General features: G+C 36.2%; 1 pseudogene; it reads left to right on the top strand.

Moving 5' to 3' along the window:
* Window positions 1–316: 316 nt before the first annotated feature.
* LOC138155986 (glucose-6-phosphate isomerase pseudogene) lies at window positions 317–2155 on the top strand (annotated as a pseudogene).
* Window positions 2156–7998: the final 5843 nt, after the last annotated feature.

The following is a 7998-nucleotide window of genomic DNA, read 5'->3' as shown; positions in this document are numbered from 1 at the left end:
CCGTTGTCCAGAGCCCCCCCGGCTTTGAAAAACACAGATGTTGAAACCCAGATATTGACTGCGTATGGATGTAATGGTTGTACAGTTTGGAAATCTGTCTACTTGATCTGTTTCTGTCTTGATAATTCTGTCTGTGTACTTTGAAGTTCGGGGTGCTGACCTTTTCCCCTGAACAAGGTAAACGATATATGTCTGACTGATTAAAGTAAGCTTGTTAACCCAATTTGAGTTGCTTTCCTTTAACAAAGCAGATCTAAGAACCTGTATTGGCAGAAAACCCTGAGGATGCTTGGGGTCCTTGCTGCTACAAATCTTGACACCAAAAATGGACACATCCTTGTGGATTATTCCAAGAACCTCATTACAAAAGATATGATGAAGATACTTGTTGATCTGGCTAACTCTTGAGGGATGGAAGATGGTATGGAACAAATGTTCAAGGGGAAGAAGATCAATTTCTCTGAGGACCAGTTTGTCTTCCATGTAGCTCTGCATAATCTCTCCAACATACCCATGCTAGTTGATGGCAAGGATGTGGTAGCAGAGGTGAACAAAGTGCTTGAGAAAATGAAGGCATTCTCCCAGCACATCCATGCAGGAGACTGGAAAGGCTACACTGGGAAGACAATTACAGATGTGATCAACATTGGCTTTGGAGGTTCTGACTTGGGTCCTCTGATGGTGAGAGAAGCCCTGAAGCCCTATTCTAAAGGAGGTCTTTATGTCTGCTTTGTCTCCAACATTGATGGTACACATATTTCCAAGACCCTTGCTGAACTCAACCTGGAAACCTCACTCTTCATCATTGTCTCCAAGACGTTCACCATGCAGGAGAGCATCACCAATGCAGAGACAGCCCAGGAGTGGTTCCTGCAGGCAGCAAATGACTCTTCAGCTGTGGCAAAGCACTTTTTGGCCTTGTCTACCAATGCACCAAAGGTTCAAGATTTTGGAAATGACACTCAAAATATGTTTGAATTTTGTCATTGTGTTGGTGGACATTACTTGTTGTGGTCAGCTATTGGTCTCTCCATTGCCCTGCATGCTGGTTTTGATAACATTGAGCAGGTGTTTTCAGGGGCTCACTGGATGGACAATCACTTCCTCATCACCCCACTGGAGAAGAATGCCCCTGTGTTACTTGCCATGCTAAGCATCTGGTACATTAACTGTTTTGGATGTGAAACTCAGGCCCTGCTGCCCTATGACCAGTAAATGCACTGCTTACTTCCAGCAGGGTGAGAGGGAGTCTAATGGACATACATCAACAAATCAGGAGCCCGGGTTGACTACAGTACAGGCCCTATTGTGTGGAGAGAGCCAGGGACCAATGGATAACATGCTTTCTACCAGCTTATTCACCAGGATTCCCAGATGATCCCTTGTGACTTTCTCATCCCTATTCAGACACATAACCCAATCTGGAATGGCTTTCATCATAACATTCTTCTAACCAACTTTCTAGCTCAGACTGAGGCTCTGATGAAAGGAAAGAGAGCAGAGGAGGCACAAAAACAGCTGGAGCCTGTGGGCAAGAGTGGTGATGCCCTGAAGAAGCTACTGCCTCATAAGTCTTTGAGGGAAATCGTCCCACTAATTCCATTGTCTTCACAAAGCTCACTCCTTTCATTCTTGGAGTCTTGATTGCCTTGTATGAGCACAAGATCTTTGTTCAGGGTGTTGTATGGGATGTCAACAATTATGATCAATGGGGAGTGGAACTGGGAAAGCAACTGGCCAAGAAAATTGAGTCTGAGTTGAACTCTGATAAACCTGTGACTTCTCACTATGCTTCCACCAATGGGCTGATCAGCTTTATCAAGCAGCACTGGGCCTAAGTCATGAAGAAGATACCTATTCCTTCTGTGACCCGGTCTATTTTATTGTGATCTGATCTGTGTTGTTGTAAACACTTGGGTCTTTCCTGCCCTGTCACAAAAAGATCCACTTGTCATCTTTTAAGGCAGTCTCCTTCCTCCTTGTGAGGAAAACAAGTCCCACCTCATGAGGACAGTTCAGTCTGATGAGTTTTTAATTTTTTGGTCCTCAAAGTCACACTATCCTTCCATTGCACTGATACAAGTGTTCAGTCTTTCCACAATTTTCAGTGCTGATTTGAAAAAATTAAAATAGCTGGCAAGAAAAAAAAAGAAAATTATTGAACTAATAAAGAAAACTGAGAGCTGTTTTTTTTTTAGAAAAAGACAATAAAATAGATAAACCTTTTGTTAATTTGGTTTAAAAAGAATAATACCAAATTACCAGCATCAAAAATGAAAAGGGAGAATTCACAATGAGGCAGAAATTAAAGCAATAAGTAGGAGCTATTTTCCCCAACTGTAAGATAATAAATTAGACATTCTAACTGGAATGGATATATATATATATATATATATATATATATATACATATACATATTGCTCAGATTAAAGAAGAAGGAAATAAAATACTTATGTTACCTCATTTGAGAAAATGAATTTTAACATGACATCAATGAACTCCCTAAGAAAAAATCTCCAGGGCCTGAGAGATTTATCATTAAATTATACAAACATTAAAAGAATAATTATCTCCAATACTATATATGAAGAATGAGTTTTGATGAATTATTTTCATATTACAAATATGGCACTGATATCTAAGCAAGGAAGAGCTAAAAAAAACAGAGAGAAACTTAAAGAACAATTTCTCTAATGAATACTGATGCAAAAAAATGAATAAAATTTTAACAAAGAGATTATAGTGATTTATCACTAGGATGATACTTTTTGGCCAGGTGAGATTTATACCAGGAATGGAGGACTGGTTCAATATTAGAAAAACTATGGAGGACTAGTTCAATAGTAGGAAAACTATCAGCATAATTGACTTTATCAATGTGAAAACTAAAAAATACATATTATTGTTTCAATAGATAAAGGAAAAGCTTTTGGCAAAATGTAGTACCTATTCCTTTTAAAAACCACTGGATTGGCAGTTAGGTGTCACAGTGAATAGAGCACTGGACCTGGAGTCAGGAGGACCTGAGTTCACATACAGCTTTAGAGCCTTAACACTTACTAGCCATGTGACTATGGGTAAATCACTTCACCCCAATTGTTGCCCTGTCTTCCCCCTCCAAAAAGTAACAAAACAAAATAAAACAACCCTCCCCCCCAAAAAAAAACAAAACAAAACAATACTAGAGAGTTTAGGAATAAATAAAGTTGTCCTTAAATTGGTAGGTAACATCTATCCAAAATCATCAGCAAGCATTATATGTAATGGGGATATGTTAGAAAGTATCCCAATAAGATCAGGTGTGAAACAAAGATGTCCATTATCACCACGGTTATTCAATATAACAGTAGAAATTTTAGCTTTAGCAATAAGAGATGATAAAAAATGGAAGGAATTAGAATAGGCCATGAGAAAACAAAGTTATCACTCTTTGCAGATTATATGATGGTATACTTAGAAAATCCTAGAGAATCAAGTAAAAAAAAGTACTTGAAATAATTAACAGCTTCATCAAATTTGCAGAAAGTCAAATAAACACACATAAATCATCAGCATTTCAATATATTACTAACAAAGTGCAGGAGCAAGAGATAGAGAAATTTCATCTAAAATATTGTAGAAAACATAAAATATTGGGAAGTTGACCTGTGAAGACAAACTCAGGGACTACATCAACAGAATTACAAAATATTTTTCCACACAATTAAAGTCAAATATAAATAACTGGAAAAAATATCAGTTGCTCAGGCATAGACTGAGCTAATAAAAATAAAAATTTTACCTAAACTTAATTAGTCATTGCCATACCACTCTACCAAAAATATTTTATAGAGTCAGAAAACTAATAAAAAAATTTTCTGGAATAACAAAAGGTCAATAATATCAAGGAAATTAATGAAAAATTCTAAAGGAAGATAGTCTAGCTTTACTGGTTCTAAAACTTTATTATAAAACAGCAATCATCAAAACTATTTGGTACTCGCTAAGAAACAGTGGTGGATCAGTGTGATAGGTTAGGTAAACAAGACACAGTAATCAATCACTATATCAATCTCCCATTTCATAAACCCAAAGACTCCAGCCTCTGAGATAAGAACTCACTGAAAAAAAACTGCTTGAAAAACTGGAAAATAGTAAGGCAGAAACTAGGCATAGACCAACATCTTATACCATATACCAATATGATGTCAAAATGGACAAATGATTTACACATACAGGGTGATACCATAAATAAATTAGGAGAGCAGTGAATAGTTTACCTGCCAGATCTATGAAAATGGAAGAATTTATAACCACAGATAAGTTGGAGAACAAAATGAAATGCAAAATGAATAATTTTGATGATATTAAATTAAAAAGATTTTGCACAAAGCCAATGCAATTAAGATTAGAAGGAAAGTAAAAAGTTGAGAAACCGTTTTCACAGTCAGTGTCTCTGATAAAGTCCTCCTTTCTCAAATATATAGAGAACTGAGTCGAATTTTTAAGAATACAAGTCATTTCCAAGTTCATAAATGGTCAAAGAATATGAACAGGCAGTTTTCATTTGAAAAAAATAAAGTATTTATGGTCACATAAAAATGTTCTAAATCAATTTTCAGCAAAGGAATGAAAATCAAAATAACTCTTAGCTTCCATATCTCACCTGTCAGATTGGTTAACATGACAAAATAGGAAAATTATAAATGTTGAAGAAGATGTGGGAAAATTGAAACACTACTGCATTGTTGTTGGAATTGTGAACTGATCCAACCATTCTGGAAAGCAAATTGGAACTGTGCACAAAAGATTATGAAACTGTGCATACCCTTTAATCCAGCAATACCACTACCAGATCTTTCTCCAAAATTGATTATAAAAAGAGGGAAATGACCTATATGTACAAATGTATTTATAGCAGCTCTTTTTCTGGTGGTAAAGACTTGGGAATTGATGGGAAGAATTACAATTGAGTAATGGTTGAATAATTGGTTGTATGTCAAAGTAATGGAATACTATTTTGCTATAAGAAAAGATGAACAGGAAGGTTTTTTAAAACCTGGAAAGACTTGCATGAACTGATGCTTAATGGAATGAGCAGAACCAGGAAAACATTGTACATTGTAAGCAACATTCTGTGATGATCAAGTTTGACAGACTTTGTTCTTCTCAGTAATAAAACAATTTAAGACAATTCTAAAAGACTCATGGTGAAAATTGTTATCCACATCCAGAGATAAAACTATGGAGCCTAGATGCAGATCAAAATATGTGATCTTTTCTTCTTTTTTTTTCTTTCTTGAGTTTTTTTTTCCCTTCTGTTCTGATACTTCTTTTATAACATGACTAGTGTAGAAATACGTTTGATATGATTGTACACATAAAGCCTATATCAGACTGCTTGCCATGTTGGGGACAGTGGAAGGGAGGTGAGGAGGGAGAAAAAAATGTGAAAGTCAAAATCTTGTAAAAGTGAATGTTGAAAAATATTTTTATATGTAATTGGAAAAAATAATATGCTATTAAGTAGGTGAAAAAAGAAGAATCGGAATAAAAATTATTACTTTCAACCACAGTACACAACAGAAGAATGAAATGGTAAATATGAAAGACATATTGTAAGAGACTTAATAACATTAAATTATTTACATTGCTATTTGGGAAAATGATACTTGTATACCCTAAAAACTTAGTTATTATTAGAGCAGTTAGAGAGTCTATATAGCCAGAGAATCAATTGATTGTGTTGTGGTTATCTCAAAAGAAAAATGAAGGGGTAAAAAAGAGGGATGAACTGGGAGAAGGGGGAAGGGAGAAGTAGAATGAAGAAACAAGTCACATAAATGAAGCACACAAGAAAGAGCTTTTATGATACAGAAAAATGTGGGCATGTGCACAGTGCCTCACTCTTTTCTAAATTGGTCCAAAGAGCTAAGAATATGTATCTGCACTCAGATGTGTATAAAAATCTAACTTATCATCCCTTTTTCCCCTCTTTTCTCCCCCTTCTTCTCTCCTTCCTTTCCTTCATCTCCATTTCCTCCACTCCTCTCTTCCTCTCCTGTCCCATGCCTATCCTTCCCTCCATCTTTCATCTTTCTTCCCTTCCCCAATCTAGATGATTCAGTGGTGGAGATGGCTGAGGGGACTGCCAAAGCCTGCCAAAGTAGCCATCATGGGATTGTGCCAGGACATGTTCTCCAAAATGGCTACATACCTGACATACCTGAAAGATGAGCTGACAGCCAACAGTGATTTCTATAAACTTCTGGAAATATGAACGAATTTAATAGCTTGAAGTATCCAGAAATGTAAGATATTGAAGTAAACATAGGTAGAAGCATAAATGATATAAACTGGAAATGGGAAGCACTTTAGTCTTATCTGGATCAGATCACTTTAACTGAGAAGCAAACAGCAGCTCTTGAGGAGGCAACCTACAAGTTGAATGCATATTCAAAGAAAATTAGAAGCAAAGTACAAGTTAGGAAAAGGATGTAAAATATTCTTTACCACAAAGGCAACTACATCTCCCAGCTGTGCCTGAAGGCCTTCTTTGGGGCCGCTAGGTGGTGCAGTGAATAGAGCACTGGCCCTGGAGTTAGGACCTGAGTTCAAATCCAGCCTCAGACACTTAACACAAAAACTAGCCATGTGACCTTGGGCAAGTCACTTAAGCCCAACTGCCCTCCAAAAAGAAAAAAAAAAGACTTAACTATAATGATGTTTCATGGTATGGAACTTATCAAACTTCTATGCTTTGGTTCCATAAAAGGAAGTGGTGCTGCTGATCCAAGGAGAATCCTAGCCTCCACCTTTAGTTAGACGTGTAACTTCAGCCACTCCTTGATATTTTCTTAAAACTCTGCCGCCTGGAACTTCATCTTATCATGTACTTTCTTGTGTGCCCTGGACCAAGGCCCTGCAATTAGGATCAACCCCATCTAGAGCAGACACAAATAAGAGACTCTGATCTCCCTGTCTAACCTCCCCCTTCCCCTCACTAATGCTCCCTCTTTGACTGTGATATGAATGTACCCCCAGCCCCTTCATGACATGTTATTGAACTCAAATAACAAATGCCAATTTTTTTTTGCTTTTTGAAAGGGGGGAGGGCAGGGCAATTGGGGTTAAGTGACTTGCCTAAGGTCACATGGCTAGTAAATGTTAAGTATCTGAGTTTGGATTTGAACTCAGGTCTTCCTGACTCCAGGTCCAGTGCTCTATTCCCTCTGCCACCTAGCCACCCCTTAAATGCCAATTTATGAACCTGAAAAAAAATCTAACTTTCCTAATAAAGAAGTAGGAGGGAGGAGATTTTTAAAAAGAGGGATTTATAAGAGAGAGCAAATTAAGGGAGGATTAAGGTCAGAAACAAGATGAATTTTGAGGAGGGACAAGGTAAAAACAGAGAGAAAAAAATAAACAGAATAACATCATATGGAAGAAAATACATAGTTATTAATTATAACTGTGAATATGAGTGTGATAAACTAACTCATGAAAAGAAATGAGATATCAGAATAAATTTAGACACCATAATCTCACAGTATGTTGCATAAAAGAGATACTTGAAAGACAAAGACAAACACAGCCTTAAAATAATTGACTGATGAAAAATCTGTCATGTTTCACTTTAAGTAATGAAGGTATAGGTAACAATCTTGATCTCAGATAATGCTAAAGCAAAAGTAAACCTAATTAAAAGAGATAAGCAGGAAACTACATTCTACTAATTACCATAAAAATTAAATAATATTAAAATTTTATAGCTATTTTTTTCTGATAAAGACTTCATCTCTTACATAAATAGAAAAATGAGTCAAATTATTGAAACCAAAAAGACCTATTGACCAACTGATAAATTGTCAAGAGGTTTGAATAGGTGGCTTTAAGAAGAAATTAAATCTATCTAGATTTACATAAGGAAATGCTCTAAATCACTTTTTATTAGAGAAATGAAATTTTAAAAATTCTTAGGTACCACAGCACAACTATCAGAAATGAAAAATGCTAGAA

The sequence above is a fragment of the Petaurus breviceps genome, unplaced genomic scaffold, assembly GCF_028583685.1.
Source record: "Petaurus breviceps papuanus isolate PSGF00001 unplaced genomic scaffold, PetGlider_PUasm1.0 98, whole genome shotgun sequence".
Lineage (NCBI taxonomy): Eukaryota > Metazoa > Chordata > Mammalia > Diprotodontia > Petauridae > Petaurus > Petaurus breviceps.
The sequence above is the reverse complement of the archived record's forward strand: the minus strand, read 5'-3'. Positions and strand labels throughout refer to the sequence as shown.